General features: G+C 44.2%; 1 protein-coding gene across 1 annotated transcript in view; it reads right to left on the bottom strand.

Annotated features, from left to right (window-relative positions):
- LOC144772437 (cell surface glycoprotein CD200 receptor 1-A-like) overlaps window positions 1–21,484 on the bottom strand; it is a 369,215-nt gene that overhangs the window by 134,761 nt on the left and 212,970 nt on the right. The window lies entirely within an intron of this gene.

Raw genomic sequence — 21,484 nt, 5'->3', positions numbered from 1 at the left:
AGGGTTTTGCTCCTAGAGCCTCTAGTAGACATTTATGCGCTGATAGACAGGAGAGGCAATAGAGAAAAAGTAATTTCAGATCAACGCATTGATGACTTTGCGTGCACAAATTACTTACTGATCAGACTCTTGTATTGTAGATGATCTTGGGGGGGTGGGCCCAGCCCAGTCTCCTCCGGTCTTTGACGGGCTAAGACGGGCCCACCCTTGGCCCAGGCTTCGCCCAGCGTCCCGCTCGCGTCCCGCGAGACGGGTTTGATGGTGATTTAAAGCGCCGCCTGGCGCACAGTGACGTCGCTGCAAGCTCGCAAGGGCTTCTGGATCTTGGAGTGTAGCCCCTCGCCGGTCTCCTCCTGGCGCCCCCGCTCTTGGTGGTATTTCGAGCGGCCGGGCAGCTGGAGACTGGCGGGCGGGTGCAGCCGCTGTCAGGGGTGCAATTCACGGGGTTCCTGGTCACAGGGATAGCGGGAGGGCAGCTACAGCGGCAAAGCAGTTCCACACGGGAGTGACTGTGTTTTATTGTGCGTTAGGCATTTGATATGTTGTGAACCTAATTCCAAACTGCAACAAGCATTGGCAAAGCCCATAGGTCCGGTGTTGGCTGTTAACCCTTTAATTTTGTCAATGTTTCTCTAGTTATGTCATGTTTTTTGCAAAACGTCATTGTTGATGAAGCTGCTAAACCTCATCAGTCCAAAAACATTGGCCTAATGCAATTATAGTACTTAAGGCCCTAGTAGTCCCTCGCACTAGTGCAACTATATGCCTCACACAACAACCTGCCCGCCGGCTGGTTCGTGACAGCATGTGAGCAAGCTAGTGTGTTTGAATATGAGGTGCAGTGATTAATATGCTGTTGTTGCAAGTGTGTGAGCGGAAGAGTCCATGATCGTACCACTTTGTGTACTGTAGGTAAACAAAAAAGTAATAGATGGAATTCTTGAATTAACATCAGACACTGGTAATTTACTCCTGGCTGCATCCCAGTCCATCATTCTTTGCATACCATGCATCCCCAGCTAGGATCCAGCTATATGCAAATCAGTTTTGGTCCTGCTTCCAGCTCGAATTGCCAGGTCAGGTCCCCTTTGAATGGGACACAAGCAACCAAGACTGGTTTTGGCCTATCTGAGCTTCATCAGAGGGGTGAAGCTTGCTTTCTGTGGCACAGTGAGCAACGCTTAGGCCCAGTGGGCCCCATGCTCACTGTCTCGAAGGACTAAAGTTATACCTTTTTGCAGAGACCTTAGTAGATCAAAACTGGTTTGGGCTTGCTTGTTCTTCCATCTGGATGGGACCTGGCCTGGCAGTTTGAGCTGGACTGTTCCTGTTGGTAGCATAGTGGATGGAAAATGATGGTCTAGAATCCAGACTGGAGCAATCGCCAGTGGGTGAGATTAATTCAAGAATTCCATCCATCACCTTTCGGGTTGTTACTTTGTGCACGGTAGCCACAGCAAGCTTAGACAAGCTATTGGTTTCTCGATGCTTCCTCTACATGATGGAACTGTGCTCTCCTCCTTTAAGGCTGGATTTATATAGAGCAGTGGTTATTTGCGAAGATTTCCTTGAGATGGGGATCTTTTAAGAATACCCTTGGGACATGTCACTCTCAGAAGGGTATGAGAGGAATACTGTTCAGCGATGACTTGTTTGTTGTTGTAATTATTGTTATTGATGACAAAAATTCTAATGGAAACAACAGGAGTAATGTCACGTATATCCATCATGGACACAAGAGAAAAATACAACCCTTATGTGTGATGCATGCTTATCCAACATAACTGACAAGCAAGAGGGGGTCAACAGAACCAGTCATTTGTTGGCGGTTAGAGTGGGGGGAGGGGACGGGGGTGCGGGAAAAATCGCCTCCAAAAGAGGCGAAAGAAGGAGATGAAGGGAAACGAAAGAAAAGAAAAGAGAAAGAGGGCTGAGATAGGAAAGAGAGGCGAGTGGGAAGCAGTGGACGAATGGTGGCATAAGTGGGCAGTGCCAGTGTACAGCATGGCAAAGTTGAACACTGCATACATGAAGCTGCAAAGGGTCTGATTTAAGAGACACCCCATCAAGGTAAAAATTAATATAAATATATATAACCTACTTAGTGGATATTACAAGAAGTATGAGATCCTAGACTGGTTAGGGTCTATGAATAGGTCTGATCAGCTAAGCTTAATGAATTGCTTTAGTGTGTTTGAGGTGTGTGGTTGTTATCTGGTAATGAGCGATGTGGAACATCCCCAAACGTATTCGAGCTCTAATTGTGACTTACTTATTAACTGGTATTTATTCTGTCCCTTAATAATACTACACTGTTGTGCAAGGGTATTAAAGGCGATTTTACAGGACTTATCTGCTTAATATAAATATATATTCACAAGGTGAATGATGTGTACTGTGTATACATTTCAAAGGTACAATAATGTATTTTAATATATTTATTATATTATGTTTTTGTTAGATAATGATAAAGGAAGTTAAGGAGGAAGGATTTCTTTATTTCTTATCCTGAAGAAGGTGGAAGGAACAATATAGCTCCACTGAAATGCATCAACGCTAATCTCATTGTTAAATCTGAATACAGGACAAAGGGCATAGTGACCGAGTTTTGGTCTCATGCAGTGTCTTTAGTTTGCCACAGATTAACATCGCAAGGGCTAACTTTGGTTGCCTCATTTATGTTTTCCTTCTGTATGTAGTATCCTCCATTGTTGTGATATTGTTGTTATTCTTCATCTTTTGATGAGCATGAATTTTTAACTGTTTTTATTTGTGATGTTGTGATTCTGGATGCTCATTTTTAATATTAAAATGCCATCTATTTGGGGTTGAAAATCCCTTTTTTTCAAATTCTTGCTTTGTATTAAATAAAAAATATTTTGTAATACAAATACTTTGCCACTTTTGGAGTTGTTCCAAGTGTATGAGTGGGGTGTGTATGGACTACATAGATTATTTTGCTTTGCAGTCCAAAGCGTAAAATCTTTTTAACAAAATTGCTACTGGTGCTCTGTCCCTTTAGGACTCCAAGAGCCCCTCCCCTTGGTTTCAAGGTATTTAAGCACAACCGACTGGTTGGAGAGTTCTAGTTTCTGACCGTTTGTTAACGGCACACAGTATTATGGACCCATTCAAAACATTTGGTTTTTCGGAGGACCAATATAATAATAAGATCATTGGTTCAGCCACGCAGTCAGGAAATAAAATAACGGTCCTGACAGGTAATAATGACAGGCGGGGTAAGGCTTTCAATCTTAAAAATAAGCTAGCTCGCACAGAGCTCCTTGCTGAGTTTCTCACTCAATACCTCAGAGCCGGTGTAATCCCCATTGGATTACAAGTAAGAAATGAGCCCCGTTTATTTATAGATAATCCTAAATTCCTTGAGATCTGGACGCACATCACAAACAGATGCAGTCGCGACTGGATTTTTCTTATTATCGAGGCTGCACAAGAAATGATTATCTTAGAGGAAAAAGAGAATGAGGAACATGAGAAATTACTTAAAGAAAGCACAGCGTTGGAAGCAGCCATAACAAGATTATAGGAACTCAACTTTGAGGTCAATGGGTATAGAGAGTATTTGACTAATAGGAAGACCATTAAACTTAAGAAGGATGTCAATAAATTCAGTTTAGAGCTGGTTTATCCTTATACCAGAAAGGATTATTTCCAACAAAGTACTGAACAGAGAGGTGCTGGACAATACAAACCTAGACCAATTTATTCAAGAGGGGGTAGGAAAGGAGTTACTGTTTCTGACACTTCAGGCTCCAGCAGTGAGGAGGAAGGATTTAATTTGATGGATCAAGGAGCCCATATACCCCACAATACTTATGGTGGTGATTTTTTAGAACCACGCCACAGGAGGGGCACAAGGATAACTCAGGGACATGGGAGGGGTCAATATCAGCGAAATCCCCCCAAGATTATCAGAGGGTTCCTCCTCAGGAATATCTAAAAACCCGCAATCAGCTGTTCTGGCGCCAGAATGTAGGATAAATAATGTTATTCCCATTATAAATTTGTCAGATAGACTACTTACTAGTGAGGAGATAGAAGTACAGGGAGGGGATTTACCTTTGCACCCACGTCCAAAGTGAATACATTTACTTTAGAAAAGGACTTGAAGGCTTTCGTTAGAAAGATCAGACTGACTGGATTTTTTGAAAATAGGGAATATACAGCTCCTGAAAATATCTTGGTTTTAAAAGGGAAATCAACCTTTACTCCCCCATAGGCTCGGTCTGCAAAAGTGTAGACATTTTTGAACACGTGGTAGACACGAAGGTTAAAGAGATAGTTAGGAATTCTTTCCCAGATAAGAACAATATGTCGGGTGCTCTCAGGAGCGCTCACAAATGACTAACGGAAGATATGAGCCTGACAAGGAGGGAGGAGTCGTTGTGTTCAATACATGCGACTATGACCAGCGGATGATGACCGTAATGGGCGTTACTGACCATTATTTGAGAATCCCCCACTCTAAACTTGAACGACTTAAAAAACAAGTGAAGGAGATTCTTCAAGAGGCAGAAAACAAGGATTGGCTCAGTGATACAGAGCTCAAATTTCTTAGGAAAGATAATGTCCAGACACCAGCAATTTATGGTCTTCCTAAGATCCATAAAAACTCATCCTCACCACCTATGCGCCCAATAGTTAGTGGCATAGACTCCCTATTGGAACCTTTTAGCCAATATGTGGATGCCTTTTTGAAGCCCTTGGTATTGAAACAGAAATCCTATGTCAGGGACTCTGTACGTATAATCTCTAAGGTCGAGGGCACCAACTTCTGTAATCATAAACAGTGGTTGGTGACCCTAGACATAGAAGCATTATATACCAACATACCACAGGATGATACAATCAAGGTCATTGCGGACCTGTTGACACCGGAGGTTGCTAGAGGCACTGATAAGGACTTTATTGGTACCTGCATGACCTTGGTCTTGAAAAATTATTTATTTTTGTTTAAGGAGGACCTCTATTTGCAGTGCAAGGGTACCAGCATGAGGGCAACGTGTGCGCCGAGCTTGGCTTGCCTGTACGTGGGTAGCTTTGAGGAGAAACAGATTTACAATGAGGCGGCGCCCTTCTACGAGAACATCTTGATGTGGCGTCGCTTCATAGACGATATCTTCTTCATATGGGAAGGTGAAGAAGAGAAGTTGATGGAGTTTCTGGAATGGTTAAACCTAGGAGACTCCAATTTGAGATTCACGGCGCAGAGTGACAAAACAGCTCTAAACTTTCTTGACATTACTATTAAAAACACATCAGGATGTTTGTCTGTTGAATTGTACACCAAACCCACGGACAAAAATACCCTTCTACACTATGGGAGCTATCACCCCAGAGCACAGAGGGATAATATTCCCTCTGATCAGTATCTCCGCTTACGGAGAAACTGCACTACACTTGATGATTTTTATAGACATTCTGAAATTTTAAAAAGCAAGCTTTTAGATCAAGGATACCCTAAAAGATTAATCAAACGGGCAAGATTTTACAACCGCAAGAGCATATTTGACCAAAATCAAGACAGTAGTTAAAACAAAGAGTCAACAACTGACAAACGTCTTGTCTTTGTAACACAGTACTCAAACATTAGTAACAAACTTAAGAATGTGGTCAATTCCAATTGGAATATTTTAAATGAAGGCCAGGACATTAAACTTCCCAAACCATTGTTCGCTTTTAAAAAGAATGATAACATTAGAAAAGGCCTAGTAAACACATACAGAATAAATAAGCCCCAAATACAGTTTGATTTGCAGATGAACAAAATAATGGGCAACTTCAAATGTGGATCGTACATTGTCTGTGAACACTGTCTAGTCACAAAACAGGTTAGTCATAATAAGTTGACCTTGACATCAAAGAGCTTAAACAACTGCAGGAGCAGCAACGTAGTTTATTTTTTGTGCTGCACCTGTGGGCTGGCATATGTAGGAGAGACAGGGAGAGAATTGAGACTGTATATGTTAGAACATAGATCTGCCATTAAAACCAAAAAGGTTAATGCCCCCTTAGTGGAGCATTACATTACAGCTGGACACAAACATACCGAAATCGAGTGGTTAATAATTGAAAAAATCACCTGTAGTTTTAGGATTGGCAATACTGAAATTAAAAGAAAGAACAGGGAGCGGTGGTATAGTTCCACCTTAAATACCATAGAACGTAGGCTCAACTCAAAGGAAGACTGGATGAAACTGATAGGTTGGCCCTTTTTCTAATAAAATCTTGCCCACATTTCCCATTGAACTCAGAGTAGTGATTGACCTACCATATGCTATTCCCTAACTTCTGCCTAAAATAGGCTTCTATAGACAGTAATTTAATTTTATCTATAAGTAGGGTCATTTTGGTCATGGATAATAAGGTCCTTGTTGAAATAATTTTGTTTTGTTCTTCATAGCAACATTTCTTGAGCTCCCCGTTGTAAATTCCACTGGATAAATGAAAATTTGGGAAGGATCTTTCTGAGATATATCTGTGGGAACATTTGTTTAAAACATAGAACTTTTATCGCCTAGGGTGTGACTTTGATGTCACTATATACTCGCGCAATATTTTGAGTGCAAAAAATATGTGGTACAATAAAGTTTTCTTTAAACAAAAAATGTTCCTTTAGTAAGGACTACATAGGAGCCAGCAAAAGAGCGAGAAATGTTTTGGCAACATCAGCCCAACTATGTGTCCACAACTCAATTTAAACTCGGTGAGCGAATTAATATTATAAAACATTGCACGAAGATTGAAAAGGATAGATCTAGTAAATATAATGATCGTTACGGAGGAAGGTGTGCACTGTTGTTTTAAGAACCCCTGTGGGAAACGTGATATATCTCATGGCCCCTACGTATATAAAGTGCGCGAAACAGGTGATGAAATGTTTTATTGGGCTTGAAATTGAAATACAGACGTCGAACGCCACGTGTAAGAGGTGACACAGGAGCAATAGAGGTAAGGGCGGATATGTATGGCGGCATGCCCACTATAAAGTGGGTGAAATAGTGGCGCCTAGGGAGAAGACTTGACTAGTGCCGCATGGTTTAAACATACCGATATTATATCTGGCCACAGGGAATGCAGTCAGCTCTAATAATAGGACACGCCCCATATTGAGATGATAATGGACATGTCTGCTCCCCCCGATCCGCTTTAGTAATGCCAGTCCATGCCTAGTGTTGTTTTAAAGAAAACTGGGAAGTGGACGCAGCTTCATGTAATGTCGTGGTTCACCCCAATAAAGACTCCACAAGTCGTTCAGGCTGTGACTCTATTTATTAACTTCAATTACCCTAAAGAGCGCCAAGCCGATCTGCCGTCAGTGCCAGCTTTCGCGCCTCTCATCTCTAATGCGCGTGCAGCTGCAATATGGCCACCCGCACGTCACGTCACGGCGTGACGTGCAACAACTAGAGCGCAACACCACATATCTCCCCTTTCTCCAAACAATGAGTTTGTTAACTTACAGTCCGCTGTTCATGTCAAAGTCTCGATACCTGACCGGCATCACCACGGCTCTTCCCCTCCGGGTCAGCCTCACCGGGGTAGACGGAGTCTCCCTTTCCTGAGTCTCTACGTCCTCCTCTCCACTTCTGAGCGCAGCCGCGCTCTCATCTCGCCTCCTCATGTCTCCTTTCCTCGCAGCTCCCTGGCTGCCATCGTCAGCTCTCCCTTCACGCGGTTCTCCTCTGCTCTCATCCAACTCTGCCCCATTTGCTCCGACTCTACAGTTCTCTCCTCTATGTCTTCTAGATCTGCTCCACCTTGGCTCCATCTCAGCACTCTGTTGCATCTTGCCATGCGATCCTGGGACCACACGCTACCATCGCTTAACAGGGCCGCTCTGCTGTACACCTCCTTGACCTGCATGGGCTTACTGTGTTTGCTTTACTCGCACCCACTCGCCTCTTTCCAGTTCTGTCTCCTTCACATTTCTGTGATTGTTGTAGTGTCTCGAGTAGATCGCCTGTGCCTTCTCCAAATTGGCTTGCACCACTGCTGGGGACCACTTGCTCGTTATGGTTTTCTCCTTCCATACACGGTTGTCCCGAGTGAATGGTTCCCGACCCCTCAGAGTTTGGAAGGGGCTATATCCTGTCCCTGTGGGGGTGATTCTATACGCCCACACCATGTGGCTTATCTCCTTTTCCCAGTCCTTGTTGCTGGTGATGGCTGCTTGCACCGACCCCTTCACTACTCTGTTAAATCGCTCCACCAGTCCGTTTCCGGCCGGATGGTAAATAGCCGTGTGTTTGGCTAGGATACCATTCCTCTGCATGAAGTTGCTCCATTTGTCTGACCTGAATTGGGGGCCATTATCACTCAGGATGGACTTAGGGATGCCCTCTCTCACAAAGGTGTCTGACAGGAACTTTATGATTGTCTCTGTATCCATCGTCTCATCCACTTTCACCTCAGGCCATTTCGAATATCTATCAATGAGTACGCACACATATTTTTTAACTCCTCGGTCATCCAGAATCGGGCCCAGGATATCCACCGACAACTCTTCCCACGGATTCTGCGGCGGGTCAAATTTTCCTAGTGCAGGGCGTAAGAGTTTGAGTGTCTTATCTGCTCCTTGGCATTGCACACAGGCCCAGACATGTCTCTCGGCTCGTAGATCCATCCCTGGCCACCAGTATTTCTGCTTGGTCCTCAACTTCATCTTTCCTATCCCCAAGTGGCCTTCGTGGAGCATGCTCAGTAGCTTGGGGATGATGTTTGCCGGAGGAATGACTTTCTCTCCTCTGTACACGAATACCCCTTGGTCATCCATTGACAACTCTTCTCTGACCTCATAGTAGGGTTTCAGGTCCTCACAGGTCTGTCTTTTGTCCGGCCAGCCCTTTGTGATGTACTGTTTCACTTCCTGTATGGTCTGGTCATCCTCATACGCTTCCTTCCACTCGTGATTTCCGATTACTCTTTCTTGGTCCTCCGTGAGTGCCACCAATTCTTCTGTTCCTGCTTGGTCTTCCTCGCTCTGTTCCATAGCTGCCGCCCTGCTCAAGTAGTCTGCCACTCTGTTCCTGCTGCCTGGGATGTATTTTACATCGTATCTGAATTCTAGTAGTTTCAGGGTCATCTTCGAGATCCTGGGCGTGGCGCTGGCGTGTCCGCTGGATGTCAGTACTTTGAGTAAGGGCTTGTGATCAGTTTTCAATTGGAACCGTGTGCCCCACAGAAACTGCCTGAACCTCGTCATTGCCCACACGACTGCCAGCATCTCCTTCTCTATGACGCTGTATTTCTTTTCCGTGTCGCTCAGTGTGCGGGATGCGAAGCTGAGCGTCTCCATCCTTCCTTGTCCTCGGTCTTGCATCAATACAGCTCCCAGCCCCTTGTCGCTGGCATCGGTGGTGAGCACTGTCTTTTCCTGGGGGTCATAACCCTGGAGTGGTACTGCTCCTACCACCTCCCTCTTGATGGCTTCAAATTCACCTTGTGCCTCCTCCGTCCAACGGAACTCTGTACTTTCTCTCGTCAGCTGCCTCATGTGATGTGTCTTGGTGGCGAAGTGCTGCACAAACTTACTGTAGTACTCCGCCATGCCTAAAAATGATCTGACTTCCTCTTTGTTGGTGGGTGGTGGCGCTTCACAGATTGCCTTTACATTCTCTGCTTTGGGGGTAACTCCTCGCACCCTGATTTCGTGCCCTAGGTAGGTCACCGACTCCATGCCTATCCCGCACTTGGTCCATTCTGCCGTGAGGCCCTTGCCATCCAGAATCTTCAGTACCTTGCCGAGTTTCACGTCGTGGTTTATTTTTTCTCACCCCATTACCAGGATATCATCCTGAAAATACTGGATGCCATCCATGTCTTTAAACAGTTGGTGCATCAGCTTCTGGAACACCGCAGCCGCCGAGGCCAGTCCGAACGGCATGCGGCCGAACTGGTAGCACCCGAATGGGGTGATGAACGATGTTAATTTCCGGCTCCCTGGGTGTAAGGCAATTTGATGGTACGCTGAGGTCAAGTCTATGGTGGAGTCCCACTGGATTCCTCTGGTCTTGGCCAGCATTTCTTCAATTCTGGGCAAGGGGAACTTCTCCACCACAATGTTCTTATTTAACTCTCGCAGGTCGACGCATAGCCTGACCTTCCCGCTGGGTTTCATGACTACCACCAGTGGCGCGAGCCACTCCGCGCACGTGATCGGTTCGATGATCCTCTTTTTTTCTAAGTCCTGCAGCTCTTCCTGTACTGCGTCTCCCACTGCCAGGGGCACGTTTCTGACCTTGTGGGCAACTGACACGGCTTCTTCCTTTAGGATTATCTTGTGTGAGAATTTCTCCATCCTTCCCACCGTGCCTCCAAATACCTTGGGGAATTCTTTCTTCCACTTGTCCAGATCTGGCCATGCTTCCAGTTCGGTGAGTAGTATCTGTTCTTTGCCCCCTGGATCCAGCTTGATGCCCAGATCGCCTTCGTCCAGCCATCCTAACACTGAGGGCCCTCTCTCCGATATGTAAAGCTTGCAGGAAGCGGAACGGCCGCTGAACTCAAACTGTAAGGGTCTGAATCCTGCCATGGGTATGCGGTCCCCGTTGTACGTGACTGGTCGGATATCCAGCTTCTCCAGTTCTGGGCCCAGGTGAGGCACAAAGATTTCATTCCATACCGCTCTCTGGACGATGGTGTAAGGTGAGCCTGTGTCCGCCGCCACGCTTATCGGCACGCCCCCTATCGTCATTTCCAGTACCGGTTTTGTCGTTCTTCTGCCATCCACACTCAGCACCTGGTCGTATATGCAAAGTACAGTGACGGCGTCTTCCTCTGTGCCTTCCTCTTGCTCCTCACTATCTTGGCCAACGTATTTCACCATACTTTTGGAGGATTTCTTCCGGCATACCTTCTCATAGTGGCCCATAATGCCGCAGAACGTACATTTGGCGTGGAACGCTGGACACTTCCTGTTGTGCGCCTCGTGGGACCAGCTCCCACATCTGTAGCACGATTTCTTGTTGCTCCCCATCAGTTTTCCTGGTGGGCCCGGGTTGCTTTGCCATTTGCTGGGTCCCTTCGATGACGACCCCTTGTACCTGTAGTCTCTGCGGGTTTCCTCCTCGTCGACTTTATTCACCATGATACTGGGCGCCGTCTCCTTCTTCGTCACTTCCGCGCATCTGCGTGCCAACTCTGCCCTTTTGACTATTACCATCACCTCCTTCAGCGTGGTTTCCCCGCTGGCCCAAGCTTGTCCTGTACTGCGGTGCTCGTGGTGTGCACCACCTGGTCTTTGATGAACTCGTCTTCCCATGTGTCATATTTGCACGTGGCTGCCAGTTTCTTCAAGGCCGCCACGTATTCCTCTACCGTCTCGCCCAGGCGTTGTTTCCTCTGCTGGAAATTGAACCTGTCCACTGATACACACACTGCCAGCCTGTAGTGTTCGTTCAGGTCATCAATGGCATGGGCATACACATCATCGTCTGTGCCTCCTCTTTGTTTAGGCACCAGGCTTTTGTAAATCCCGAGTCCTTCCGGGCCTAAGTTGAGTAGTAGGATGCGCTTTTTCCTCTTGGGGTTGAGCTTTTCGTCGTTTTCATCTTCTAAGACTTCTATGAAGTTGTTGATGTACTCCCTCCAGTCTTCCCACTTCATGAGTGGTTCCCCTGGTTTAGGCAGGAATTGTACTGGCGCCGTTGCGTATCCCGCTTGTGCGCTCATCTTTTCGCTTTTGACCGTGGTCGGTGCGCTCTCTTGACTTCTGGGACTGCCTGGTGTACTGTCTGGCTCCTGTTTTCCCGCTTGTAACTGGGGACTTTCTGTGTCGGCCCCCTCCTCCTTTCTCAAGGTAGCCAGCGCGGTTTCCTCTATGTATGCTGGTACACCGTGCACTTTGGCGTGCTTTCGCCTGGTTCCACCTGGTTCTTTGCACTCCACCTCCTAGCGTGATTGTCTTTCCCCCCGGGGTGGGTTTGGGCTCTGCCGCGCTCTTAGGGTATGCCGCCTCATGTGGTGGTTTGCTCGCCTCTTATCGACTGTGTACTTCCCGTGGCTGCTTGGCGCTGCTGTCCTGCTCCCTGCTCTGGACTTACAGTGCGCCGGTATGGATGTTGTTTCCTTCTGTACGTCTTTCGATTTTTTTTTCAGCATGCAGGGGTCCGGGATCCCGTCCTCGTCGCCATTGTAATGTCGTGGTTCACCCCAATAAAGACTCCACAAGTCGTTCAGGCTGTGACTCTACTTATTAACTTCAATTACCCTAAAGAGCGCTGAGCCGATCTGCCGTCAGTGCCGGCTTTCGCGCCTCTCATCTCTGCTGCGCACGCAGCCGCAATACGGCCGCCCGCACGTCACGTCACGGCGTGACGTGCAACAACTAGAGCGCAACACCACACTTCACTATTTGTAAAAAAAGATCGGTGCACTTTAAGTAACTGAATTGAAGCGGCCGCATCTCACCGCGGTATAATCGGGTTGCACAATGAGAAATACGAACATAGAGAGGGGCGAAGGAGCATAGACGTTGTGAGACACATGTACTTTGAGTCGCAGTCCAAAATATCGGGAGACTCGAAGTGTACAGGATGCAACACGCAAGGGTAGATTTAAATAGGGTAACATCGGGGGACCAAGATTATATACAGATAACTTTTTGCTAAGGTATAGTTCAAATATTTCCCCTTTTTTTGTTTACTCCCTCTATATACAGACGATATCCGGGCACAACCAAAACGACCGCAGAGGTCATTCCCACGCATGGTGGTTGCATTGTTGGTAGAACTTACTTTTGCGTACCTCACACCCTCTGGAATAAATATACCAAAATTACTTTGGTATATTTATGCCAGAGGGTGTGAGGTACGCATTTTATACTAATATTCCTGTTTAAATCAATAAAGGCAGGGGTGAAGTGTCATATTGACACCGTTATCGATAAATGATTGCTGTGTATATATATATGTATATATATATATATATTTATATATATATATGTCGGAAGGCGCGGACTAGTCAAGCCTGGGGTGCTCCGTTCATAGGAGGGTCACCCACAAGCGTCTGCGTTTGGTGTCATCAGCGGGAAGCGATGGGAACCTGCTCAAACCCGACTAGAAAGCAAAGGACTTCATTCGAGCAAAGCGACATGAAAATGCTCAAATTATAAACAACAAGAACGAAAAACAATTACTGGTGCATCACGGAACATGGAGTTCACACCGTCTTCGTTCTTGTTTCCCATAGGAGGAACTGCCGCTTTGAACTGAGTGAAGCCCCGCCAATGAGGTGATTAGAAGTATGTTAAATTTGGGGGCTGAGCAGAGGACTAACTAGAGGCTTGGCACTGAAGAAGGTAAAAATAACCGAAATGCATTTGCTGAAATAAAGCCATCATGTTGACTTGTCCCGAAGTGCTCCGTGTGTTTACTGTGCTAGCGAGGCAAGAAGGTTTCACCCACCCGACGGAGGCACCCGCTGTTGTGTTCGAACGACCAGGTGAATGGAGTTGTGGATATTAATTGGGTTGTTTGAACCCCCGCTGAACCAGCGCTTGGTGTCGGAAGGCGCGGACTAGTCAAGCCTGGGGTGCTCCGTTCATAGGAGGGTCACCCACAAGCGTCTGCGTTTGGTGTCATCAGCGGGAAGCGAGGGGAACCTGCTCAAACCCGACTAGAAAGCAAAGGACTTCATTCGAGCAAAGCGACATGAAAATGCTCAAATTATAAACAACAAGAACGAAAAACAATTACTGGTGCATCACGGAACATGGAGTTCACACCGTCTTCGTTCTTGTTTCCCATAGGAGGAACTGCCGCTTTGAACTGAGTGAAGCCCCGCCAATGAGGTGATTAGAAGTATGTTAAATTTGGGGGCTGAGCAGAGGACTAACTAGAGGCTTGGCACTGAAGAAGGTAAAAATAACCGAAATGCATTTGCCGAAATAAAGCCATCATGTTGACTTGTCCCGAAGTGCTCCGTGTGTTTACTGTGCTAGCGAGGCAAGAAGGTTTCACCCACCCGACGGAGGCACCCGCTGTTGTGTTCGAACGACCAGGTGAATGGAGTTGTGGATATTAATTGGGTTGTTTGAACCCCCGCTGAACCAGCGCTTGGTGTCGGAAGGCGCGGACTAGTCAAGCCTGGGGTGCTCCGTTCATAGGAGGGTCACCCACAAGCTTCTGCGTTTGGTGTCATCAGCGGGAAGCGAGGGGAACCTGCTCAAACCCGACTAGAAAGCAAAGGACTTCATTCGAGCAAAGCGACATGAAAATGCTCAAATTATAAACAACAAGAACGAAAAACAATTACTGGTGCATCACGGAACATGGAGTTCACACCGTCTTCGTTCTTGTTTCCCATAGGAGGAACTGCCGCTTTGAACTGAGTGAAGCCCCGCCAATGAGGTGATTAGAAGTATGTTAAATTTGGGGGCTGAGCAGAGGACTAACTAGAGGCTTGGCACTGAAGAAGGTAAAAATAACCGAAATGCATTTGCCGAAATAAAGCCATCATGTTGACTTGTCCCGAAGTGCTCCGTGTGTTTACTGTGCTAGCGAGGCAAGAAGGTTTCACCCACCCGACGGAGGCACCCGCTGTTGTGTTCGAACGACCAGGTGAATGGAGTTGTGGATATTAATTGGGTTGTTTGAACCCCCGCTGAACCAGCGCTTGGTGTCGGAAGGCGCGGACTAGTCAAGCCTGGGGTGCTCCGTTCATAGGAGGGTCACCCACAAGCGTCTGCGTTTGGTGTCATCAGCGGGAAGCGAGGGGAACCTGCTCAAACCCGACTAGAAAGCAAAGGACTTCATTCGAGCAAAGCGACATGAAAATGCTCAAATTATAAACAACAAGAACGAAAAACAATTACTGGTGCATCACGGAACATGGAGTTCACACCGTCTTCGTTCTTGTTTCCCATAGGAGGAACTGCCGCTTTGAACTGAGTGAAGCCCCGCCAATGAGGTGATTAGAAGTATGTTAAATTTGGGGGCTGAGCAGAGGACTAACTAGAGGCTTGGCACTGAAGAAGGTAAAAATAACCGAAATGCATTTGCCGAAATAAAGCCATCATGTTGACTTGTCCCGAAGTGCTCCGTGTGTTTACTGTGCTAGCGAGGCAAGAAGGTTTCACCCACCCGACGGAGGCACCCGCTGTTGTGTTCGAATGACCAGGTGAATGGAGTTGTGGATATTAATTGGGTTGTTTGAACCCCCGCTGAACCAGCACTTGGTGTCGGAAGGCGCGGACTAGTCAAGCCTGGGGTGCTCCGTTCATAGGAGGGTCACCCACAAGCGTCTGCGTTTGGTGTCATCAGCGGGAAGCGAGGGGAACCTGCTCAAACCCGACTAGAAAGCAAAGGACTTCATTCGAGCAAAGCGACATGAAAATGCTCAAATTATAAACAACAAGAACGAAAAACAATTACTGGTGCATCACGGAACATGGAGTTCACACCGTCTTCGTTCTTGTTTCCCATAGGAGGAACTGCCGCTTTGAACTGAGTGAAGCCCCGCCAATGAGGTGATTAGAAGTATGTTAAATTTGGGGGCTGAGCAGAGGACTAACTAGAGGCTTGGCACTGAAGAAGGTAAAAATAACCGAAATGCATTTGCCGAAATAAAGCCATCATGTTGACTTGTCCCGAAGTGCTCCGTGTGTTTACTGTGCTAGCGAGGCAAGAAGGTTTCACCCACCCGACGGAGGCACCCGCTGTTGTGTTCGAACGACCAGGTGAATGGAGTTGTGGATATATATATATATATATATATATATATATATATATATATATATATATATATTACCTACTGGCGGTCGCCAGTAGGTAGTTATACTTAGGATCGTTTTCCATAGGAAATCTGCAACATTCTATTGGGAATAACTTTGGCACCGAATGAGGGATCTGCCTGTAATGTTCGTTAACTTTGCCTCACTGCGCTCCGCTCCTTCCCTGAAAGTTTTGGGGGGATCCGTCAAGCGGGGGCCGAGATAAAAGGGGGTCCCAAAACGTGTTTTCCCCATGTTAATTTCCATAGGGCGTTTGGACTCACTTTTAGCCCGAACGGCTGAATGGATTTCCACCAAACTTGGCAAAATTGTAGGGACTGGTACCCCGATGTGCCTTTGCTATGTCTCAAGATATATGCTCCAGTGGTTTTTACGAAAATTAACTTTGAAAAATATATATTGGGCTACATTGGGCTATATATATGTTAGAGCCCAAATGTAGCCCAATGTAGCCCAAAGATGGCCACCAGAGACAAAAAAAAACCAAATGTAGCCCAAATATCAGCCAGATGTAGCCCAACTATAGCCCAATGACAGAATGTCCCAGAGTGTTCTAAAGAACAACTAGAGCGCTAACAGTCTTACTTATGACAAAAGTATGGCACACCTGAAGTCATCTTGATTGGAATAAAGTGTTAACACTTAAAACATTTAATTTGCAAAGGAACAAAATGAGGGGGTTCATTTTGCCATAGAAATTATGATTAGTGCTGAAGAAAGAAAAATTAGGACACATTTTGAGTGACTTCTCAAATCCTCTTATATTTCATTAAAAAAATTATGATATGCAGTCTCCCAAGATGGCCACCAGAGACAAAAGAGCCCATATGTAGCCCAAATATCAGCCAGATGTAGCCCAACTATAGCCCAATGACAGAATGTCCCAGAGTGTTCTAAAGAACAACTAGAACGCTAACAGTCTTACTTATGACAAAAGTATGGCACACCTGAAGACATCTTGATTGGAATAAAGTGGGAACACTTAATTTGAAAAGGAACAAAATGAGGGGTTTCATTTTGCCATAGAAATTTTATATATATCTATCTATATATGTATATATATATATATATATATATATATATATATATATATATATATATATATATATTCACTGAAAAAACCATAGGTTTCACACCAGTTATAGTTAGGAATTAGCATTTAAAAAACCTATTAAATTCACTGAAAAAAACATAGGTTTCACACCAGTTATAGTTAGGTGGGAATTTCACTCGCATAAAACCATTGAAATTCCCACGTTATAGTTAGTTGGACTCACTATAACTTGCGCGTGCAATGCACTGCTGATGACGTCACATATTACATCACTCATGACATGGTCAGTGACATCACTCATGACATCACTGATGACATCTCAAATGACATCACTGATGACATCATCCAGTGAATGTGTATCTTTCTGAAAAATAAATATTTTTTATATATGTATATCTAAAGGTTGATGGAAGAATAAATGGGTAAATAAATGTCTAAATGGATGTTTTTTTGTGTAAAATTGATTGGTTAACTGACTTATTAAATGTATCTTAGTGAATACATATATTAGCTAGTAATGTTTAAATATTTAAATATCTGTATCTGTGTCTCACTTTGTGTATAAGTGGCTGCATGGGTTGGTGAGTAGCTACATGAGTGTGTATATGGGTTATTAGTTGTTTTTTTGAGTATCAGTATCAGTGTCTGAATGGTTCGGTGGGGGATATTACTTAGAGCACAGATGCATGAATGAGTGACTCACTATTTGTATGTATTTTGAAGACAGCATGTGTGCAAGACTGTATGGGTGGATGATTGTTTGTATGGGTAGGTTAGTGAGTATGTGTTTTTATAATTGATTGTTTAAGAGAGTAAATATGTTTCCGTTTCTGTAGAAGTATGTGTAGTGGTGTGTATATAGCAGTATAATCAAGTAAATGGTTTTTTGATAGTTTATTTGCATGTGTGAATTTGTGTGTGAGTAACTATATGGATGAGTTTTAGTGTGTAACAGGATGTATACGTGTATGAGTACATATGATGAGTAAGTACATGCATGAGTGACTATATAGAACTGTTGGCGAATGAGTGGATGTGTATGTAGATGTTGTAATTACCTAATAAGTTGTTGTAATTGGTATTGGTTTCTCCTTTTTTAAGAAAATGTTAGTTTCTATTTTTTAATGTGTGTGTCAAAGGTTATTTTATGCTGATAGGAGGTCTGCCACTTTGTCACAAGGATGTTGTCATCAGTGATGTCATTTGAGATGTCATCAGTGATGTCATGAGTGATGTCACTGACCATGTCATGAGTGTTGTAATATGTGACGTCATCAGCAGTGCATTGCACGCGCAAGGTATAGTGAGTCCAACTAACTATAACGTGGGTATTTCAATGGTTTTATGCGAGTAAAATTCAAACCTAACTATAACTGGTGTGAAACCTATGGTTTTTTCAGTGAATATATATATATGTGTATATATTTATATTTCTAGGCAGATCGTCCACTGAGGAATTACTTTTTAACTTGAGAAAATAGTGCAGAGAAGAGGCCAATTTAATATGAAGCCACCCGTGTAATCTGAATAAGGTGAGGTCTGAATGTTGGTCTTTCTGGAATACTGAAATAACACCAGCAGCGGTGGGCTGATAATACAGCTTGCTTAAATACCAACAAGTTATTACATAAAATATAGAGCATTATTTTCTTCATGTTATAGGCTGGATGCCAAGTAGGCAGAAAGTTGAACACTGCATACATGAAGCTGCAAAGGGGCTGATTTAAGAGACACCCCATCAAGGTAAAAATTAATATAAATATATACCACCAACTTAGTGGATATTACAAGACGCATGAGATCCTAAGCTGGTTAGGGTCTATGAATAGGTCTGATCAGACAAGCTTAATTAATTGCTCTAGTGTGTTTGTGGTGTGTGGTTGTTATCTGGTAATGAGCGGTGTGGAACATCCCCAAATGTATTCGAGCTCTAATTGTGACTTACTTATTAACTGGTATTTACTCTGTCCCTTACTAATACTACACTGTTGGGCAAGGGTATTAAAGGCAATTTTACAGGACTTATCCTGTTAAAAGAAATATATATTCACAAGATGAATGATGTGTACTGTGTATAAAGTTCAAAGGTACAAGTATGTGTTTTAATATATTTATTATTTTATGCTTTTCTTAGATAATGATAAAGGAAGTAAAGGAGGAAGGATTTCTTTATTTCTTGTCCTGAAGGTGGAAGGAACAATATAGCTCCACTGAAACGCGTTGACACTAATCTCATTGTTAAATCTGAATACAGGACAAAGGGCATAGTGACTGAGTTTTGGTCTCATGCAGTGTCTTTAGTTTGCCACAGATTAGCATCGCATGGGCTAACCTTGGTTGCCTCATTTATGTTTTCCTTCCGTATGTAGTATCCTCCATTGTTGTGATGTTGTTATTCATCTTTTGATGAGCATGAATTTTTAACTGTTTTTATTTGGGATGTTATGATTCTCGATGCTTATTTTTAATATTAAAATGCCATCTATTTGGGGTTGGAAATCCCTTTTTTTAAATTCTTGCTTTGTATTAAATAAAAAATATTTTGTAATACGAATACTTTACCGCTTTTGGAGTTGTTCCAAGTGTATGAGTGGGGTGTGTATGGACTAGATAGATTATTTTGCTTTGCAGTCCAAAGGGTGAAATCTTTTTAACAAAATTGTTACTGGTGCTCTGTCCCTTTCGAACTCTAAGAGCACCTCTACTTGGTTTCAAGGAGTAGCATAAGCACCCATAGTTTTTGACAGAAATCCCAATCTATTAACCCCTTCCACGCTCATGACGAGCTGGGCTCGTCATGCAGTAGCCTCCTGCTACGCTGATGACGAGCCCAGCTCGTCATGAATAATGGTGTTTGTAAAGTTACAGCACAGGAGAAAAATCCCCATAGCGTTCAAGGTGTTAAAATGGATTGTGCTTTGTGTAGAAGAATAATGAGTCCCCGAAGCAGTTGCTAACATGAATAAATGTTGCAACTTCTCAAATATTCCACACGTGTTGTACTTTACAGCACATATACAATGTGTGTAATGTTGAAGACTAGTCTAGGCATAGAATTTTGTACTGAAAAAGTATGCATCCAATACACGTCCTATGAGAGGCAGCACCGTGGTGCAAATATTGAGCTTGGTTCTAGGCACCCTGTTTAAGCAGCAGCGCAGAGATAGTGTACAGCAGCAGTGGCTTTTTTTTAATAAATATTCATTTGTGGCGCTTTCTCCGTCTTACGGACTGCATCGCAGCAATTACGATTAGTACACTGTGTTGCACTAAAAATAATAAATCTGCCAGTTGGTGTGAGTGCCTGGCTGGCCCAGCCTTTTACCTTACACACTCAGGCCGTTGGTGGCATTTAAATTCAAAAATTATCTTTCTGTGTCATTTCTCTTTCCCTACTTTACCTCATCTCTTCTATCTTAACCATCTCTCTCTCCTTCTCTACGAATCTTCACCCTCTCTAACTCTCTATCTCAGCTCTCTCTACCTCTATCTCCCCTTCCTCTACCTCACTTTTCTCTCAAAGCAGCCAGTGTCACTCAACTCGTATCCCTCTACCTCTATGTCATGATCTTCCCCTCTCTGTATCACTCTATGTGCATACATCTTTATCTATCACTTTCGATGCCCTCTCTACCATAGCACTTTCTACCTTATCCATTCTTCTGTATCTCGCTGCTCATTTTCCATCTGACTTCCATGTGTATCTCCTCCACCTACTTCACTTCTGAAACATCATTTCTCTTTTAACCTCACTTCTCTATCTCTCCCCACATGTCCCAACTACCTTACCTCACTTTGTCTTTTTTCTACCTCACCACTTCCCCTCAGCTTATCTCAGTTCTCTCTCTACCTCCTATCTCTCTCACTACCACACATCTTTCTACCACACCACTCTTTCTAACTACCGTACCTCTCAATTTGCCTCACCATTAATTCACATACCTCACCTCACCTCACCTCCCCACCTCCCCTTTCACTTGTTCTACCTCTGTTTCCTTTCCTTCATCTCTCTGAATTTCTTATTCAATTCTGGGTTACTCCATTACTGTACCTCGACCCCTCTTTCTCTGTAATGGCCTTCTTGTTTTTTCTCTCTCTCCCTCACAAACAAATATCTCTCTCTCTGGACCCCCTTTTTCATTTCAACTCATCCTCTCCAACTCAACTCTATCTCTCAACTTCTTTCTGTATGGCTCTCTCTACCTCACCATCTGTGCCTGTCACAACTCTTTACCTCTGTATAAACCTCATCTTTCTTACTGTAGGCCCCACATGTCTCTCAACTACTTACACTACTATCTTAATCTGAGCCATTTGTCTATACCTCTTTTCTACCTTGCATCACTTTGATTTTCCTCAGTTTTCTCTGTCTACCTCTACCACTCGCTAATTCACTTCCTTTTTTTATATTACCTCGCTGTCTACCTCACCTCCTGTTACTCCTCCACTTATCTCTACATTTCCTTCCCCCATCCCTATCCCGCTCTGCATCTCTCTACTTCACTCTAAAACCATACCTAATTCTCAGCCTACATCTTCCTCTTTCTACCTTTCTTTATCTTTCCTTCTAGCTACCTCACCTTTCGCTATTTACTTTACTTGTCTCTCTAACTCTTATACCTTTCTATCCTCTATATCTTTACCCCTTTCTTTCTCTAACTTTCCAGTCACATTAA

This window comes from Lissotriton helveticus, chromosome 8, assembly GCF_964261635.1.
Source record: "Lissotriton helveticus chromosome 8, aLisHel1.1, whole genome shotgun sequence".
In the NCBI taxonomy this organism is placed as follows: Eukaryota; Metazoa; Chordata; class Amphibia; order Caudata; family Salamandridae; genus Lissotriton; species Lissotriton helveticus.
Note: the sequence above shows the minus strand (reverse complement) of the source record. Positions and strands in the feature narration are given on the sequence as shown.